The following is a 22,240-nucleotide window of genomic DNA, read 5'->3' as shown; positions in this document are numbered from 1 at the left end:
ATTCATATAGCAATACGATCTCACTGCAAAGCAGGCCAGCAGTTAGCCGAGTCCGCAATCCATGTTGAGGCACAAGTGCCTCAACTGGCTGCTGATCACCGCACCGTCTCTTCTCAGTATTTGAACGGCAAATGTGAAAATTCAGCGTTTTTGAATAAAAATAATCTAAAACTGGTGAAGTTAAATGGAAAATAACTATATAGTATAATCACTTAATACATATAACAATTTAATTAATTTTTTTTCTTTTTACATTTTTTTTGTATAATATATATATATATATATATATATGCCTCTATTGACATATATATATATATATATATATATATATATATATATATATATATATATATATATATATATATATATATATATATATATATATATGCCTCTAGTGACCGCACGTCACTGATCTACACACACATATTTTTATACTCTTTGACTCCATGATATTACATGCGGAAGTTTTGGAGTAATACGAATACATAGGAAACAATTTGTTAAAACATTTTTTATGTGCAAAACAACAAAATTAACAGAATACAATAAATGTTTTTGTTCTAGATAAGATTATGTTCCTTTTTATATTAAGAGAATACAAAGCTGATTGTCAACAATGGGCAGGAGTGTGAATTAGCACTCCAAACAGGAATCGGCCAAAATAAGGAGGCAGTAGGGCTGAAACACCAATAATTGCAAAAACACAATAAACTAATCATAAAAAAGTTTTGGCGGCGTTGCAGGTGACTTAACTGGAGCCGAACGGAATGGTGGTGGCGTTGCAGGTATCAACCTGACAGTTTAGTTACGTTTTGGTTTTTCCTCTGTCATTTCCTGTCAGTGCTCTTATTTTGGTTATTTCCTGATTGTTTCCCTGAGTGCTGCTTCCCCTCAGCTGCGGCTGATTGGCACTTGGGCACACCTGGTGTCAATCAGCCAGCTGCTATTTAAACCTGCCTTCCCCTCCAGTCAGTGCTGGATTATTGTCATTTCTACCTGTCGTGTCGATATCGTTACAGCTACTACCTGTCGTGCTACTACTTGTCCTTGTACCTGTCGTCGTAGCGGTAAACTGTTCCTGTTAGCTATTTGTAGTTTGCTCTCTCCTAGCTCTTTTGTTTCGTGTTTTCTTGTTAGCCATTAGCTGTTTCCAGGTTTTTCTGTTTGCTGGTTCCTGTTTTCAGTTTTTGCTATTCCTAGTTCCTGGTTTGTGTTTTTACCTTTTATTTTATGAACATTAAATCATGTTTTCCTGGACAAAGCCTGCCATCTCTGCATCTTGGGGTTCGTCACCACCAAAATGTGACAGCGGGCAACCTCGCTTGAGCAGGATTTTCAATCAGTCATTTCCATTAGAAAGGTAAAACTCACAAAAGTAGAATAGCCTGTAAAAATTAATTCATTTCAGCATTTCAACTTCAAATGTGATATAAACGAATTGCATGCAAAGTGAGATTCGTCAAAACCCACAATTTCTGAGACTTTAAATTCAAGGTTGTCATAAGCTGTAAACCATAATAATAAAAATTACATCAGAAGAAGGCTTGAAATATCTTGAGTTTGTCATGTATTACAAAACCCAAAACCAGTGAAGTTGGCACGTTGTGTAAATCATAAATAAAAACAGAATACAATTATTTGCATATCCTTTTCAACTTATATTCAATTGAATACACTGCAAAGACAAGATATTTAATGTTTGAACTGAGAAATTTCTTTTTTTTTTTCAAATAATAATTAACTTAGAATTTAATGGCAGCAACACATTGCAAAACAGTTGGCACAGTGGCATTTTTACCACTGTGTTACATGGCCTTTCCTTTTAACAACACTCAGTAAACATTTGGGAACTAAGGAAACCAATTTTTGAAGTTTTTCAGGTGGATTTCTTTCCCATTCTTGCTTGATGTACAGCTTAAGTTGTTCAACAGTCCGGGGTCTCCGTTGTGGTATTTTAGGCTTCATATTGCGCCACACATTTTCAATGGGAGACAGGTCTGGACTACAGGCAGGCCAGTCTAGTACCCGCACTCTTTTACTACAAACCCACGCTGTTGTAACACGTGGCTTGCTGAAATAAGCAGGGGCGTCCATGATAACGTTGCTTGGATGGCAACATATGTTGCTCCAAAACCTGTATGTACCTTTCAGCATTAATGGTGCCTTCACAGATGTGTAAGTTACCCATGCCTTGGGCACTAATACACCCCCATACCATCACAGAGGCTGGCTTTTGAACTTTGCGCCTATAAAATCCGGATGGTTCTTTTCCTCTTTGGTCCGTAGGACACAACATCCACAGTTTCCAAAAACAATTTGAAATGTGGACTCGTCAGGCCACAGAACACTTTTCCACTTTACATCAGTCCATCTTAGATGAGCTCGGCCCACCAAAGTTGGCGGCGTTTCTGAGTGTTGTTGATAAATGGCTTTCGCATAGTAGAGTTTTAATTTGCTCTTACAGATGTAGCGACCAACTGTAGTTACTGACAGTGGTTTTCTGAAGTGTTCTTGAGCCCATGTGGTGATATCCTCTACAAACTGATGTCTCTTTTGATGCAGTACCACCTGAGGGATCGAAGGTCCGTAATATCACCGCTTACGTGCAGTGATTTCTCCAGATTCTATGAACCTTTTGATGATATTACAGACCATAGATTGTGAAATCCCTAAATGCTATGCAATAGCTCATTGAGAAATGTTGTTTTTAAACTGTTCGACAATTTGCTCACGCATTTGTTCACAAAGTGGTGACCCTCGCTCCATCCTTGTTTGTGAATGACTAAGCATTTCATGGAAGCTGCTTTTATACCCAATCATGGCACCTATCTGTTCCCAATTAGACTGTTCACCTGTGGGATGTTCCACATAAGTGTTGGATGAGCATTCCTCAACTTTCTCAGTCTTTTTTGCCCCTTGTGCCAGCTTTTTTGAAACATGTTGCAGGCATCAAATTCCAAATGAGCTAATATTTGCAAAAAATAACAAAGTTTTCCAGTTGAAACGTTAAGTATCTTGTCTTTGCAGTCTATTCAATTTAATATAGATTGAAAAGGATTTGCAAATCATTGTATTCTGTTTTTATTTACGATTTATACAACGTGCCAACTTAACTCGTTTTGAGTTTTGTACTTTCAAAATGTGCTCTTAATTCTTACTACACTCACTGTCACCAAGTTTTAAGAAATGTAATGCCTTGCAGTTAAGTAAAACTTTTAAAAACTTGCTTTGATTGCATTCTGACTACAAAATTGCATTTGCGTCCAAATATTGGGGTATTTTCTTTATCTCTAAATTTTTAAATATGCAAACAAGTAATAACCTGTGATTAATCATGAATAATCACAGCTCAAATGTGTGATTTAAAAGAAGAATCCCTTGACAGCCCTAATAAATATATATATGTTTGATACAAGAACATAACAACCTCCTTTATGGATACACTTACAGTGAAGTTCAGGAGCAGACACTATTAACTAGTTGAAATAAATAATTCAATGAGATGTTACTTAAATTTGAACTGCTGTATTAATGTTCCTTATTCATGTTGACAGTTGAAAGCTCAACACTTCACAAGGAAACTAAAAAACTGAAATAATCAAGATAAAATGAACTTGCATTTCTTGTTTGCCATTAAAGGGTGATCTTGACCTAGATAGGTAGGTTGTAACTGTGAACTACAGTACTATGGGAAACAGAGTCGTATCATGATATTACCCTTGATCTTACTGCAGAAAAAGTCAAACATTGGGACAGAAATATTTGGATTACCAAATAGTGGTAGTGTTTGGAAAAAAGTGCTGTAAAACAGTGAGACCCTGCACATGATTTGCCTGTCATCTAATAAAACTCCGGTAGAGGGTAGCACAGCCAAGCTCACCCAAAATAGCCAGACTGACTACAATATAGATCTTTTCCAAAATAAAATTTTATGTCTAAAACATATGTTTTAGAAATTGAATTTTAGTTCCGTGTATGAGAATTAAAAAACAAATATGTTTTGATTTTGATTTTAAAACACAAAAGTAAAATTAAAAAATAAACTTAACCCCTGAACACAACCGCACACCTCTTTCTCTTATATATATATATATATATATATATATATATATATGCATTTATATATATATATATATATGCATTTATATATATATATATATATATATATATATATATATATATATATATATATATATATATATATATATATATATATATATATATATATATATATATATATATATATATATATATATATATATATATATATATATATATATATATATATATATATGCATTTATATATATATATATATATATATATATATATATATATATATATATATATATATATATATATATATATATATATATATATATGCATTTATATATATATATATATATATATATATATATATATATATATATATGCATATATATATATATATATATATATATATATATATATATATATATATATATATATATATATATATATATATATATATATATATATTTTGCAAAACATAGTTCACGCAGTGGTAGATCTTGCTTTGGTTTTTGGCTGAGACCAGAGATCTTGGGCTCGAAAAGTTGGTGATCACTATAGAGAGACCAAATTATCTAGAGATAGTAATTAGGAGAACTGCGTTTATTTGGAGGACTAGCGACCCCTTTTTAGGAAACCAGCAACAGAAAAACCAAATACGATTGCACAAAATTCAATTGCATCAAGGGTTAAAGGCCTACTGAAACCCACTACTACCGACCACGCAGTCTGATAGTTTATATATCAATGATGAAATCTTAACATTGCAACACATGCCAATACGGCCGGGTTAACTTATGAAGTGCAATTTTAAATTTCCCGCTAAACTTCCGGTTGAAAACGTCTATGTATGATGACGTATGCGCATGACGTCAATCGTTGAAACGGAAGTATTCGGACACATTGTGTCCAATACAAAAAGCTCGGTTTTCATCGCAAAATTCTACAGTATTCTGGACATCTGTGTTGGTGAACCTTTTGCAATTTGTTTAATGAACAATGAAGACTGCAAAGAAGAAAGCTGTAGGTGGGATCGGTGTATTAGCGGCTGGCTGCAGCAACACAACCAGGAGGACTTTGACTTGGATAGCAGACGCGCTATCCGACGCTAGCCGCCGACCGCATTGATGATCGGGTGAAGTCCTTCGTCGCTCCGTCGATCGCTGGAACGCAGGTGAGCACGGGTGTTGAGCAGATGAGGGCTGGCTGGCGTAGGTGGATAGCTAATGTTTTTAGCATAGCTCTGTGAGGTCCCGTTGCTAAGTTAGCTTCAATGGCGTCGTTAGCAACAGCATTGTTAAGCTTCGCCAGGCTGGAAAGCATTAACCGTGTAGTTACAGGTCCATGATTTAATAGTATTGTTGATTTTCTGTCTATCCTTCCAGTCAGGGGTTTATTTCTTTTGTTTCTATCTGCAGTTAAGCCCGATGCTATCACATTAGCTCCATAGCTAAAGTGCTTCGCCGATGTATTGTCGTGGAGATAAAAGTCACTGTGAATGTCCATTTCGCGTTCTCGACTCTCATTTTCAAGAGGATATAGTATCCGAGGTGGTTTAAAATACAAATCTGTGATCCACAATAGAAAAAGGAGAGAGTGTGGAATCCAATGAGCCAGCTTGTACCTAAGTTACGGTCAGAGCGAAAAAAGATGTGTCCTGCACTGCACTCTAGTCCTTCACTCTCACGTTCCTCATCCACGAATCTTTCATCCTGGCTCATTTAATGGGGTAATCGTCGCTTTCTCGGTCCGAATCGCTCTCGCTGCTGGTGTAAACAATGGGGAAATGTGAGGAGCCTTTCAACCTGCGACGTCACGCTACTTCCGGTACAGGCAAGGCTTTTTTTTATCAGCGACCAAAAGTTGCAAACTTTATCGTCGATGTTCTCTACTAAATCCTTTCAGCAAAAATATGGCAATATCGCGAAATGATCAAGTATGACACTTAGAATAGATCTGCTATCCCCGTTTAAATAAAAAAAATTCATTTCAGTAGGCTTTTAATTCTTCCCTTAAAGTACCTTGAAAATTCCTCATATTTGCGTGATGACTTCCCCTTAAATCCTAAAGAAAGGAAGATGTTTGATGGCCTATACTAAAGGACAAGGTTATTGGGTTGCAAATTACCTTCATGGACCAACACTAAGGGCCTGATTTACTAATGGTTTGCGTGCACTAAAATATGTGCAAACCTGATACCACAAGCAAAGCGGATCTACTAAACTTGTGCAATGTGGATAGTGTCTGTTAAGTGAGCAGAACAAGGCATGCCATCCATTTTGCTGTCTTCATTAGTGTGCAAAATATATGCTGATCATCAAAACGGCCACAATACTGAAAGGAGAAAATGCTAATATAAGCATACACAGTGATGGGCAGTAACAAGCTACATGTAGCTAAGCTACGTAGCTTAACTATATTTTCCAGTAGCTTGGCAGTAGCTTAGCGAATTTTTTAACGAGTAGCTTTTCCTGTAGCTTAGGTACTTTTAGACCCATGTAGCTAGGTAGCTTACTTTAAAGCTACAAGCTACAAAGAGAGAAAATCGACTCCTAATCCAGGCCAAAAAAATATGGAGAAAATACAATGACCTGGATGATGAGAACATCCATACATATTGTAGCGTTGGACGGGTTAACATAGGTCTTTAATCGAAGATGTCAAGAAATGCTGATAGGTTGTATGATCTTTTAGCTGGTTTAATGATCACATTAATTTTAAGCACACACACACAAGTGAATGCCACGCATACTTGGTCAACAGCCATACATGTCACAGTGAGGGTGTCCATATAAACAACTTTAACACTGTTACAAATATGCGCCACACTGTGAACCCACACAAACAAGAATGACAAACACATTTTGGGAGAACATCCAATTCCATTTCATGGAAGCTGCTTTTATACCTGTTCCCGATGAGCCTGTTCACCTGTGGGATGTTCGAAATAAGTGTTTGCTGAGCATTCCTCAACTTTCTTAGTCTTTTTTGCCACTTGTGCCAGCTTTTTTGAAACATGTGCAGGGATCAAATTCCAAATGAGCTAATATTTGCAAAAAATAACAAAGTTTACCAGTTCAACCGTTAAGTATCTTGTCTTTGCAGTGTATTTAACTGAATATAGGATTTGCAAATCATTGTATTCTGTTTTTATTTACGATTTACACAACGTGCCAACTTCACTGGTTTTGGGTTTTGTATATAGACCAGATTGTAACTCTGTGGGTTCTGGCACTCTGTCCCAGGTAATGTTACGAGCTGGATGAGGGAGATAGTGGACCCAGTGTCCACAAGGGCTCTGCACTTGGTGCCATCGATGTCACAGTCTACGTACAGTCCATGAGTTTGCCCCAGGTGGCCAAGTTGGAAATGTGGTAGGGCAAGGGAGAACTGGGTTGTTGGGTATGGCAGGTCTGCAGTCGTGCCACCCTATTCTAGTTTGACGGCAGCTGAGGGGCTAGGCTTCTTGGAGCTGGTGCAGGGCAGTAGCGCGTGATGTGACTTGGTATCATCCCTCCGTAGGCTGTTGGGTAACCTGGTTTCTAGTTCTCCATCGGGGTCGTGATGGGGGAGTGCTGATAGCTTGGCAGGTCACCTCCTTGGAGTCACTAACGTCAAAGTCTGCTTGACGAGCTATATGCATCATGTCGGGTGGCGGTCGCTTTGTGCTCAGTATGTGCTCAACCCGCTCTGCTTCAGTAAAGGCCTCAGCTAAAGTGGAACGAAGGCCTGTAGAGCAAGCTCTTCCTGTGCAGCAGCATCAAAGTAGGGGTCCTCCTGACGTGCGTAAAGGCGGAGATCTTTTATTTTAATTTTTTTGTAACCTTTATTTAATCAGGAAAAAAATCCCATTGAGATTAAAAAACTTTTTAAAGGGAGTTGTGGCCAAAAGGCAACAAAGTTACATATAAAATTACATTCACATTACACATTAAAATGACAGGATGGATATCAAATAAAACAGTTACAGATAACTGAAGCTGCTTCAAATGCAGTTTACATTTAAAAGCATTTAAGGATGAAAATTCTGTCAGATTCCAGTCTCTTTGTAACATGTTCCAAGCACAAAGAGCTGTATAGACAAAAGCTTTTTCCCCAGCTCAGAGTGAGCAAAAGGCACAGAGAGCAACAGCTGATCGTTGGATCTCAGAGCATAGGAGTCCGTACTTCTCTGTGTAATCAATGTACGTAAGAGGGTAATAGTCCCAGAAGAGCTTTGTAAATAAAAGTGTACCAATGATACTGTCTCCTAGTGCAGTGTTTTTCAACCACTGTGCCGCGGCACACTAGTGTGCCATGAAATACAGTCTGGTGTGCCATAGGAGATTATGTAATTTCACCTAATTGGGTTAAAAATATTTTTTGCACACAAGTAATTATAATCCGTAAATAATGTGCCGTTGTTAAATGCCTGTACTGTCTAGAGCTCGGCAAAGTAACCATGTTATACTCTTCCATATCAGTAGGTGGCAGCAGGTAGCTAATTGCTTAATAGATGTCGGAAACACGTCGTGTCATGATCCCAATATGCAGACAATGGTGGGAAGCAGCGTGCAGGTACTAAGGTATCTTATCCTTAAACCAAATATAAACAAAAGGCGAGTGCCGCTAAGAAAAAGGCATTGAAGCTAAACTAAAACTGAACTCGCTGCAAAGTAAACAAAACACAAAATGCTGGACGACAGCAAAGACTTACAGTGTGTGGCGCAGAGACGGCGTCCACAAAGTACATCCGTACATGACATGACAATCAACAATGTCCCCACAAAGAAGGAAAGCGTCCGCACAACTTAAATATTCTGGATTGCGAAAACAAAGCAGGTGTGGAGAATAGCGCTCAAGGAAGACATGAAACTGCAGCAGGAAAATACCAACAAAACAGGAAAAACATCACAATTGGAGCGCAAGACAAGGACTAAAACACTACACACAGGAAAACACCAGAAAACTCAAAATAAGTCACGGTGTGATGTGACAGATCGTGACAGTACACCTACTTTGAGACAAGAGCTATAGTAATGCATGCTTGGTTATGGTTTAAATTCATATCCAACAATTGCGAGAACTACTTTTTATTGTCAATATCGGCTACTAAGTTTCGTTTTTTAATGATTTCTGCTTGTGGTATGACCATACTTGCCAACCCTCTTGTTTTTAGCGGGAGAATCCCGGTATTCAGCGCCTCTCCCGACAACCTCCCGGCAGAGATTTTCTCCCGACAAACTCCCGGTATTCAGCCGGAGCTGGAGGCCACGCCCCCTCCAGCTCAATGCGGACCTGAGACTGAGTGGGGACAGCCTGTTCTCACGTCCACTTTCCCACAAACATTTTTTGTCAGACTTCTCCATTGAACACGGTGGCCGAAATGATATACTCATCATGAACGGAGAAGTTAAACAGGACAATACTGCCATCTAATGGATAGCCAACTGAAGATGGATAGCCAAGAACACTGAAATTCAAGTATTTTTTTTTTTTCTATGTAAATAATATATATATATATATATATGAATATATATATATATATATATATATATATATATATATATATATATATATAGCTAGAATTCACTGAAAGTCAAGTATTTCATACATATATATATATATATATATATATATATATATATATATATATATATATATATATATATATATATATATATATATATATATATATATATATATACATATAAATGAAATATATATGAAATACTCGAGTTGGTGAATTCTAGCTGTAAATGATAACTGTAGATGATAATTAATTAAAACACATTTAGGTATTTACATTCATGCACCACTGCTATGATATTCCCTTCAAGAGTGGACACCACCGGTGGAGTTTGCGGCACCTTCTTATGTTTGGAAAACAGCATAAGTTTTGGCTTGTCAGCGTTGAGAACCAGTTTTAAGTAAATAAGATAATTCTGCACAGCAAGAACGGCTTTCTGCAGGGAATTAACAGCTTTTTCAAGAGATGATCCAAAGCAATAAATAATTGTATTGTCAGCATAAATGCATATTAGCATCAGAGAAATCTTGTTTGAGATCATTGATGTACGAGATAAATAGAATAGAATAGAAAGTACTTTATTGATCCCTGGGGGTAATTAAGATGGGCGCTTAAACAGATCCCTGAGGCACCTCCTTATGATCAGTGACAAATTCCGAACAAAGGCCCTCGTATTTTTTACACTGGGTCCTGCTTTCTAAATCATTTGAAAACCAAGCGACCATATGTTCTGACAGTCCAATGAGAAACAGCATGCGTTTTAAAATAGTGACAAACGCTTTAGAGAGGTCAATAAAAAGTGAGGCACGGTGCTGTTTTTTATCAAGCGCTACAATTATGTCATTTACCACCTTCATTGAAGCAGTGATAGCGCTGTGCTGTTTTCTGAAGCCTGATTGATAATTAGAAATAATTTTATTTGAATAGAGGAACTCTTTCAACTGATCGCAATCAAGAGATTCCAGGATTTTTGAAAAGGCACATACATTTGATATTGGTCTATGATTTGTAAGAACTGCTGGATCACCTCCCTTTAACAAAGGGAGGACAAAAGCAAATTTCCAGCAGATCTGCGGCATAGGCGCCAGACGTTCCCCTTCTTTTTTGTGGCGCCGGACTAGCTTGTCCCTAGCATCATCAGCGTACGTGCGGCCACCAAAACGATGCTGTGGTGCTCTCTCGATAGCTGGCCAGTTCAGTCTCTCTTCTCCCTTATTACGTGGCAATTTCATCGCAGGTGAGTTTGAGTTTGAGTTTATTTCGAACATGCAAGCATACAACATGATACATCACAATTTCCAGTGGGCCCCCTTAGTTCCGGCTGTGGAGTCCCGTTGATTCCACTCTGGCTGCTCATGAGCGAGGTTCTAGGCGCGCTTCCAGCTATCACGTTCTTCCTCGCCAAAGCTGGCTGGAGGGTAATTCCTCCCTGGACCTGGAAGCGGCAATCACTCTTTACTGGTCGAAAATCACTGTCTCCATTGGGACAACCAGCCGGCGCTTCCGTGGGAGGAATTCTTCTTGCCGCAATGTCGCTGGCATTTTGGGTTGCATGAATACGTGAGATCAATTCTTCAATCTCCTCCAGCATAGCTGCCATTTCTATCCCACTTCTGACACTAAAGTGACGAGCTTGGGCTCATAATGCAAGAATGCGCAGAGATCCGGAAGCCATAAGAACTTGTTTTTTTCTTCTTCTTCTTTTAGTTTTCTGGCAGGTTGCAGCCGTAACTTAGAGGGGGAATACCACCATCTGTTGTACCGGAGTATGTAGCATGGACTCATTATGCATTATATTCTATACCTTTTATTTATAATTATACTAGATAAAATATATATCTCTCCATCCATCTATAAACATACACACACCCCATAAAATCCAGAATATCCATATACAGTACTTAGATTATGAAAAAACATACATATAATAAATAAATGTATATGTATATATATATATATATATATATATATACACCGTATTTCCTTGAATTGGCGCAGGGAATATAGTATTCGCACGTCTAGAATTACTGCCGGGTCAAACTCGTTTCTCAAAATAATTAACGCATGCTTGGCCTTATCGCCGGTTCATTATTAACGCCGGATCAAATTCGTTTCGCAAAATATTAATTTTATTATCGCATGTCTATAATTTTCGGCGGGTCAAACTCGTTTCGCAAAATATTTAGCATATGTCTAGAACTTCCGCCGGGTCAAATTCGTTACGTCACTAGTGACGATTTACCTGTCCTCATTTTCAAAATGGAGGAAGCTGATTTCAGTAGTTTGCAATCGCACAAAGGAAAAAAGATAAAGAGTTATTCAGTAGGATTTAAGGTCCAAGCTATTGAATACCGATACGGTATGCTAAAAAGAACAGTAAGCAGCTATGTTTTATTAATATACCGTAGCTGCGTGTGTCAAATACGGTATGAGTCATTAAATGATTCCCGCCTCCTGGTGGTAGAGGGCGCTAGTGATCCTTCTTGCGACTTCCGGTACTGCAGAAGAAGTGACAACACGCAGCAACAGATCGTCTTTTTTTTCCTCTCGCCTGAACTTTTAACATGGAGGATTACATACCGGTGTCTAAAATAAAACAGTTTTCTAAACTGGACTTATAATCGAAGCAGGAGGTAATATTTAAAGGAATATCTCCATCGAGACAGAGAGACTTTTAAAACTGAAGAAAGAAAATAAGGAAGACTTCTATAAACAAGTTATCGATGCTTTTGGTCAGAAGGAGCTGCAAATGGACTCCATTTATAAGTACAGGTAAGACCATAATAACGTTTTTTTTATTAAATGTGCTTTTCATGATGGTATGCTTACATCACACTCGAAGCGCACGCCTAAATTTACCGCATTCCTTTTGGTAAACGCCGGAGTGAGAAGAGGTTTTAAAATAATTAGCGCATGCACAGCCATCCCGCAGGCTTCCGGTAAACGCCGGAGTGACAGGAGGTTTTAAATTAATTAGCGCCCCTGCGGCTATTCAAGGAAATACGGTATATATACATTCAGTGTATATGTACCCGAAGGGAATAAGCGGTAGAAAATGGATGGATGGATGTATATTTATATATAGACTTAAACAAACTTTAATGATCCAAAAGGGAAATTTATGATTTATATTCTATCATATAGTCCTGTATCTTTGAGGTATTTAATAACAGCTCTATATTTACTGCAAACCCCATTTCCCACAGTTCCCAATATATGCTATATTTTCCAATTCTTCCCTCCCTTACTAATCTATTCCTTTAACTTCCATCTGTCTTCTGTATACTTCTTGCAGTACAATGTAATTTGTTCTACATCTTCAACAGTTTTACATGTAGCACATATTTCTGTTTGACATTTTCCTGGTATTGCCTTTCTTTTATTTAGCCATGTATGATCGAATCGTAATCTTCTCAACACAACCTTTTCAATTCCATTCCTTCTCCTAATCTCCTGTGCATTAATACATTTTTGTATGTTATAATATGTTTTACCTCTGCAATCATTATCCCTCCTCTGTAGACATTTCATCATTATTTCTTTTTTTAAGCTGCCATCACTTCTCCTTTCCTAATGTCACCTTACCTTCTTCATTTTTTAAAAATCTGTATATAAACCTACATGACTAAATTACATGTTTTTTATGTTTTATTTATTTATTTTTTATTGTGTTCTGTTTGTGTTGTGTTGTGTTTGCTCGGTACTCGTATTATCTTTTAACCTGCCCATTGTACAGCACTTTGGCTACCCCTGTGGTAAATTTTAAATGTGCTTTATAAATAAAGTTGATTTGATTTGATTTAGAATATTTACTTTTAATGTATTTATTTGCCTGATATCCTATCATACTCTCTGACCATTCACTCTTTAATTCTACTATTTTAAAGTCTATGTCTGTTTCTGGAAACAACCAATTGAGAATATTACTGATACGGGTAGGTGAGTTAACAATGATATTACTTATTTTAAATTTCTGTTTTTATCTTTGACTATTCATCATAAACTATTGCCTTTGTATGATTTATATTCCCAACATTCCTGAATCGACTCCCATACATAAGCATTAATTTATCTCTCTGCAGGTCTGAAGGTGCTTCTCCCAACTCAGTTTTGTAGCACTTTAACCGCGGTTGTGTTCATTGCTCCTGTACAGATCCAAAATGCTTTGTTTATGTTCCTCTCTATTTTCATTATGTGTGTTTTAGCTGCCATCCCATGAATAAAGATTTCATAATCAATAGCTTCTCTCATCATATACATTAATGATTGTTGGTTTGAGCCTAAATCTTTCCCAGCAATAGCTCATTAAGCTTATTATCTTTTGACATTTATCGTCCACTTTTTCAGTATGAACCTTGCACGTGCATTTTTGGTCAAACCACATGCCGAGATATTTAAAATAGTATACTTCTTCCATCTTTTGCCCGTATAGTTTAATGATGTGAACTCCTTTTTACCTGGTAAACATCATATAACAGGAATTACTGGGAGAGAGATTAAATCCCCAAACTGATCACTGTTCTATTTTACTTATTGCATCTTTATTGCACATTTACATGATCTCGCCCACCCACCTGAATAGTTCCATCATCAGCATAAAGAGCAGACCCAACTATCCTGTCCATATTCATAAACATATTGTTAATCATCACATTAAACAGAACTGGACTAATGACACTTCCCTGTGGTATACCATTTACAAACTCATATTCATCAAACACTTTAGATCCTACCTTAACTTTGAATTTTCTGTCGGATAGAAAATCAAGAACCCAATTATAAAACTTACCTGTAATTTCCATCTTGTTAAAATTAATTAATAATCCTTCCCACCACATCGAGTCATAAGCCTTTTCTATGTCAAAAAACACAGCAATCATTATTTCCTTCATTCTGAGAGTCTTCTCTATTTGGTCACTCACTTTCACTACAGCGTCCATCGTTGATCGTCCTTTCCTAATACCACACTGATAGTGTTGTATTTTTCGGACTAAAAAGCGCACTTAAAATCCTTTCATTTTCTCAAAACTTGACAGTGCGCCTAGTAAACCGATGCGCCTAATGTACGGAATAATTTTGTTTGTGCTTACCGACCTCAAAGCAATTTTATTTGGTACATGGTGAAATGATAAGTGTGACCAGTAGATGGCAGTCACACATAAGAGATACGTGTAGACTGCCATATGATGGCAGTCACATATAAGAGATACATGTAGACTGCAATATGACTCAAGTAAACAACACCAAAATGTTATATGTCCCATTGAAAATACAGAACATTACTACACACGGTGCTCAAAAATCGATCAAAATGTTTTAGTACAACTTTGGTAAGCTATGAAGCCGCACCGCTTGATGGATTGTACTGTGCTTCAACATACAAGTATTATTATGGTGTGTGTATGAGGTAAGACGTATTATCTGGCGTTTTGTTTCGCAATAATATGCAAAACCAACTTTTCTTACCTTCTGGTACCTGCTAATCTGTATCTGGGATCTGCATAAATCCTGAAAATTTGCGCGCGTCTTCCGTTGTAGTCCACACCGTAGTCGATAAGCTTCTTCTCTTTCTCTATCTTCTTGTTATGGGACATTCATCCTCCGCTGTTGCCATTTCTAATATAAAGTAGTGTAAAGTTCTTACTTATATCTGTCAGTAAAGTCGCCAAGAAAGCGCTAAATCATACCGGTGTAGTGAGTTTACATTATTCACCCAAGGAACTTTAGTTATTAGAGAGTTCCGGTCGGACGGTTTTTCACGGGACACATTTCCGGCGTTGTTATTGCACTAGTGAGCCACGGATGAGAAGATGCTGCTCCGTTATTGATTTAAGTAAAGTCTGAATGTCATTAAAACAGTTAGCTCCATCTTTTGACACTTCTTCCACTCCCCTCCTTGCACGCTACACCGCTACAACAAAGATGACGGGGAGAAGACGCTGCCGAAGGTGAGTTGAGTTGAGTTTGAGTTTGTTTCGAACATGCAAGCATTCAACAGGATACATCACAATTTCCAGTTTCTCTTTTCAACATGTTCGAAAAGGAGTAGGAAGAAGCAGAGCTTATTTAATCCTACCCCTTTTCTTTTACATAACAGTTGCTAAAACCTTTGTTCACTTCCTGTTCTCAATTTATTCACAATATACTCCATAAGTAATCACAATAAGAATAAATAAATAAATAATAATTAGTGAAGTAAGTTATATTTCATATGATGAGATGAGTAGGATTATTTTGAGAATGAATGAATGGATGGATGATATAAATTCAGAATGTTTGTCATGGTTCTTCTTTTTTGTACTTTGTAAACACTTTAAGTTTGAAGAGTTTCTTAAAATGGATCATATTACATTGTTTGATTGCTTTGCTTAATCTATGCCATAATTTAATTCCACATACTGATATACTGAAGGTCTTAAGTGTTGTACGTGCTGTGGAGCATCACAATACCTCCGAACAGGTGAGACTGGGCGGAGGGCCAGCCATCACAGTGAAAACATGCATCAGGGGGTCAAACTACGCCACTCTTTAGGTGTGCCCCAAGGCAGCTGTGTCAGGTTGGCAATCACTGTTTGAGTTAAATAGCACCTCAGTGTTTGACTCATTGTGTGGCTGGCTCCCTCCTGGGAAAGGTCTGCTTCCATCGGGCGGTAAGTGTGTTGCTCCACTGAATATAGTTTGCTAAATGTGTAAGATGTTTCATTCATTTTAATGCAGTGATTTATTGAACTTTGCACTGATCAGTTTTCTCTGCTATATGTTCCAGGCAATTTAGGAGACATGATCAAGACTTGGAAAAAGTGACAATTTGTTTGTTTCAATGGAAGCCCCAATCGGGAAGAACTTTAAGTTAACCTATATTCAGAAAAACTGACTGAATAAAACAACGCTGCGGCGTTTGAACTTTAAACAGAACTGTCTCTGGGAGGTTGGTTTGTGACCGCACATCACAAATTGGTGGAGAATGCGGGTATAGAAGACCCTCCCCAACCACAGTATGGAGCAAGCAGTAATGGCGCTTTTGCAAAGCCAGGCGGAGTTGCAGAATGCGATGAAGGAACTGCTCAAGATGGTCGACAAAGACGAAGCAGTGGTTCGAGCCCCGGGGGGAGTCCTCACCAAACAAGGCCCAGAGGACGACGTTGAAGCCTATTTGGAACTCTTTGAGCGCACTGCTACAAGGGAGCGATGGCCACCCGGTGAGTATGGGTACAGCCTACCAGCTAGGGCTCAGCGATACCACGCCTGGGCCTACTGTGCCAGCCATCCGCCCAGGGCCCAGCTCGCAGAGCTGCTACGTCTTACCAAGGGCTGGCTGATGAGTGGCGGGGAGACACCCTGGATCCAAAGATTGGTGATTGATCGGTGTATTCGAGCTTTGCCGCCCGATGCCAGAAAGTATGCTGCGCAGGTGAGCCCCACCTCCCTGGATTCTCTGGTAGCTCTGTTGGAGAACTACCAAGTTAGCAACGAGATGCTCCGAACCACCAGACCTGAGCCAAGCCGCCCCACCCCTGCTGAAAGGATGGGTCGTGAGCGCCGGCGATCTCCGCCCCGTACTCCTCCACGTAATGCTCCAAGGGATAGTAACCCACCGGAAAGGTTGGCCCGGTCCCCCAGAAGGTGCTATGTCTGCGGGCGAGAAGGCCACATCTCCTGGGCCTGTCCGGAGCGGGACCGAGACGTCTCAATGCCCTCTGCCGCCAGCTCGGGTGCCCAGCGACCTTGCTGGCACACCGGGGACACCGGCCGACCCCATGCCTCCCTGCCGGTGCGGGTGGGAGGTACCGACGCCCATGCCCTGATTGATTCTGGCAGCGTCGTCACCTTGGTGAGGGCTGACTACGCTGGTCCTGTTGGCTCAGACACCGTCCCGGTCACCTGTGTCCATGGTGATGTCCGCCATTATCCGGTCAGCCATATCCGGGTCCAGACCCCCCGTGGAGACGCCGTTGTGGCTGCTGGGGTGGTCCCCAACCTACCTGTCCCTCTGCTGATAGGCACGGATTGTGTCCTCTTCCAGCGGTATTGGAACCCAGGCTGCCGCCGCCCACATCCTCCCCGACAAACAAGACGCCGGGACCGGCGCCCCGCAGCCTCGACCCCGTGGACCGCATTCCCCACCTTCCGAGCACCTAGAGGAACCTCACCAGGAAGTGGAGCATCTGAGAGAGACGCCAGTGGGGGAGAGACCCCTCCAGCCAGTGAAGACCCCTTCTCTGAATTCCCGCTCATGCCGGTCGAGGGGAATCCACCTCAAGGCGAGTACGCCACAGCCCAATGGGCTGACCCGAACCTGGAAATGGCCCGCCAAAGCATCGCCACCATAGACGGTCAACTGGTCGCTGGGGTGAGTGGGGCGTCTTATCCTCATTTTTTGGTAAAAGCGGGTCTGTTGTACCGAAGTGAAAAAACTAAGGGGGGGGGAAGTTGTCGAACAACTATTAGTGCCGAAAAGTTACGTCACCCGGGTGTTGTACCTCGCTCACTCCCACCAATTAGGGGCTCATCTGGGAGCCCAGAAGACTTACGACTGAGTGGTCGCACGCTTTTATTGGCCTGGGGTGAAACGAGCCGTCGAGGACTTTTGTCGCACATGTCCGGAATGTCAAAAAGCGGCACCGCGGCCCTTTCTCCGGAATCCCCTCATACCCCTTCCTATTATTGAGACGCCATTTTCACGGATAGCTATGGACATTGTGGGGCCGTTGCCAAAATCGTCTCGTGGACACCGCTATATACTTGTCATTGTCGATTATGCAACCCGATACCCCGAGGCCATTCCCTTGCGTGTTGCTACCGCCAAGAATGTTGCCCATGAACTACTCATGCTTTTTAGCCGGGTTGGAATAGCAGACGAGGTTTTGACAGACCAGGGTACCTGTTTTATGGCCCGTGTAATGACCGTGTTGTATAAATGGCTTAAGATAAAACAGATCAGAACCTCCATCTATCACCCACAAACTAACGGACTAGTGGAACGCTTTAATTCAACCTTGAAGACAATGTTAAGGAAACTGGTTGAAGTTGACGGGAAAGACTGGGACCAATTAATTCCTTATGTACTGTTTGCTATTCGTGAAGTGCCACAAGCCTCTACAGGTTTTTCCCCTTTTGAGCTGCTCTACGGGCGGAATCCACGGGGTCTGCTGGACCTCGCCAAGCAAGCCTGGGAAAGTCAGCCCTCCCCCCACCGGAACGTTATAGACCACGTGGAACACCTACAGGAGAGAGCCAGAAGGGTATGGCCACTGGTCCGGAACCATATGGAGAAGGCTCAAGCTGCCCAGGCACGAACATACAACAAGGGCTCCCGTCTCCGTGAGTTTAAGGTGGGTGACCTTGTCTTAGTATTGGTCCCGACGGCAGAGTGCAAATTCTTGGCTAAATGGCACGGCCCGTACGAGATCGCTGAGCGAGTGGGGGCCGTCAACTACCGTGTGCAGCAACCCGGCCAGAGGAAAGGTTTGCAGCTGTACCATGTAAATGTATTGAAAAGATGGCACACTGCTGCACCTTTGCCTAGCCCTGCCCTTCTAACGGACCTCTTTTCCCAGAAACCCGCCGTCAATGTAGGCGTAGACCTTGGCCCAACACGAGTCCAAGATGTCCAAGAGCTCTTGGGCCGCTACCGGGACATTTTTGCAGAGATGCCCGGGCGCACCCATGTCATAGAACATGACATAGAGACCCCGCCTGGGAAGGTGGTCAGGCAACGACCATACAGGGTCCCAGAAGCGCGGAGGGAAGCGATAAAAGAAGAGGTAAAAAAGATGCTGGACCAAGGCGTCATTGAAGAGTCCTACAGCCCTGGGTCCAGTCCAATTGTCATCGTCCCTAAACCAGATGGCTCCTTGAGGTTTTGCAACGACTTCCGAAAACTAAACGAAATATCCACCTTCGATGCATATCCCATGCCTAGAGCCGATGAGCTGATTAACCGCCTTGGACCTGCCCGCTTTGTCAGCACCATGGACTTGACAAAAGGTTATTGGCAGGTACCCCTGACCCAGAGAGCCAAACCCAAGACGGCCTTCTCAACTCCAGATGGCTTGTTCCAGTACACTGTCCTCCCCTTCGGCATCCACGGGGCCCCTGCGACCTTCCAGCGCATGATGGACAGAATCCTCCGTCCTCACCAAGCCTATGCCGCCGCCTACCTTGATGACATCGTGGTCCACAGCGCCACCTGGGCCCACCATCTGGAACACCTGGATGCTGTCCTCAGGGCCCTTCGTCAGGCTGGTCTAACAGCGAACGCCAAGAAGTGCCGGGTAGGATGGACCGAAACCGACTACCTCGGGTATACGATTGGGTGTGTGCGACCCCAAGCCCAGAAGGTAGAGAAGATACGGAATTGGCCCCGCCCCGTCACTAAAAGACAGGTGCAGTCTTTCTTAGGTCTGATCGGCTACTACCAGAAGTTTATCAAAGACTTTGCCACAATAGCGGACCCCCTCAACGACCTCACTCGCCAACGGTCAACCCACCGAGTATCTTGGACCACCGAAACGGAAGGGGCCTTCGAGAAGTTAAAGCAGGCTCTGTGTGAGGAACCCATCCTTGTTGCACCTGACTTCAAGAAGCCATTCGTCCTCCACACAGATGCCTCTGGCACTGGGATCGGGGCAGTCCTAGCCCAATTGGTGGGTGCCGATGAACACCCCATAACCTTCATTAGCCGAAAACTGCTGAAGCACGAGAAAAACTACTCGACCGTGGAGAAGGAGTGTCTCGCTGTGAAGTGGGCCATCCACCATCTCAGGTATTACCTATGGGGAAGACGCTTCACTCTGGTGACCGACCACGCCCCCCTCAAATGGATGGCCACCAATAAGGACAGCAACGCTCGGGTGACACGCTGGTTCCTGGAACTGCAAAATTATAAATTCACCGTCGAGCACCGCCCTGGAAAGGATATCCGCCACGCCGATGCGATTTCCCGCCGCTACGAAGATGAGGAACAGGAAGCTCCTTGTACCAACAAGGAGCTTAGGGGGGGGGATATGTGGAGCATCACAATACCTCCGAACAGGTGAGACTGGGCGGAGGGCCAGCCATCACAGTGAAAACATGCATCAGGGGGTCAAACTACGCCACTCTTTAGGTGTGGTCATTGAAGGCAAATACATCCCTAACTTTATCCTCAATCAGGCTGATGTGTGGCCACCTGCCCCAAGGCAGCTGTGTCAGGTTGGCAATCACTGTTTGAGTTAAATAGCACCTCAGTGTTTGACTCATTGTGTGGCTGGCTCCCTGCTGGGAAAGGTCTGCTTCCATCGGGCGGTAAGTGTGTTGCTCCACTGAATATAGTTTGCTAAATGTGTAAGATGTTTCATTCATTTTAATGCAGTGATTTATTGAACTTTGCACTGATCAGTTTTCTCTGCTATATGTTCCAGGCAATTTAGGAGACATGATCAAGACTTGGAAAAAGTGACAATTTGTTTGTTTCAATGGAAGCCCCAATCGGGAAGAACTTTAAGTTAACCTTTATTCAGAAAAACTGACTGAATAAAACAACGCTGCGGCGTTTGAACTTTAAACAGAACTGTCTCTGGGAGGTTGGTTTGTAAACACACATCACAGTACATACAAATGTTTTAAATTAAAGGTGAGCCACGTAAATAAGACCGGCCACAAAACGGCGCATCCTGAAGCGACTGTCAGAAAGCGACTTGAAGATGATCTGTAAAACATAATTTATGCAACATTTTGACCAAAGAACCACCATTACATGTTATGTAGACCACAAGGAAGTGTTTTGAATTTAGAATAAAATAATAAGTGCCATATGTGTGTAATGCGCCCTATAATCCGGTGCGCCTTTTGTATGAAATTAGACCCGCTCATCGGCTGTGCGCCCTATGGTCCAAAATATACGGTAGTCCCAGACTTTCAAGTACTGTATATAATTCAGTCTATACTTCCTCCGTGCATTTTGTTTACTAGTCTTTAAGCTACAGCTTTTTTAAATATAATTTATTCGATTTTCTTGGTTCAAACTGTTTCTTAGTCTTTTTAACGCACGTTCTTTAATAACTTCTGTACATTTGTCACTCCACCATGGGGAAATTTTCTCTTCCCTCAACTGACATAAAAATAATACTTTTTTGTACTGCATTTAATATTTGCTTAGGTATATATATATTGCACATATCTCAATATCTCCCTCTACGGAGATTATTTTAACTGATGTTCTACATTCTTCTCTGAATTTTTCCCAATCAGCTTTTTCAAAGCACCACTTTTTATGTATCGGTCTTCCTTGCACAGTTACTGTATGTCCACATTTCCAATACTTGTTTTTCTGATAACAGTCCACTCACAGGAGCTACCTAATTTGTTTGATGCTAATGTTAGGTCAATATATATATATATATATATATATATATATATATATATATATATATATATATATATATATATATATATATATATATATATTTCATTTAAACGTATATCCATTCTTGTACCATTAGGATCATTTAAGTTGTTCCGCAACCTCTTTATAATTTGTTTCCTTGGTTCCCCATAAGATGTTATATACATTAAAATCACCCCACCAGAACTCTCTATCATCTTGTTTCCTTATTTTACCTGGATTAAATATATTGAACAGTAATATTTCCATTTGTTTGATATATTTCCATGACCACACATTCTATTTGTTTCATTAGTGA

Source organism: Entelurus aequoreus, linkage group LG07, assembly GCF_033978785.1.
Source record: "Entelurus aequoreus isolate RoL-2023_Sb linkage group LG07, RoL_Eaeq_v1.1, whole genome shotgun sequence".
In the NCBI taxonomy this organism is placed as follows: Eukaryota; Metazoa; Chordata; class Actinopteri; order Syngnathiformes; family Syngnathidae; genus Entelurus; species Entelurus aequoreus.
This window is presented reverse-complemented; position numbering follows the sequence as displayed.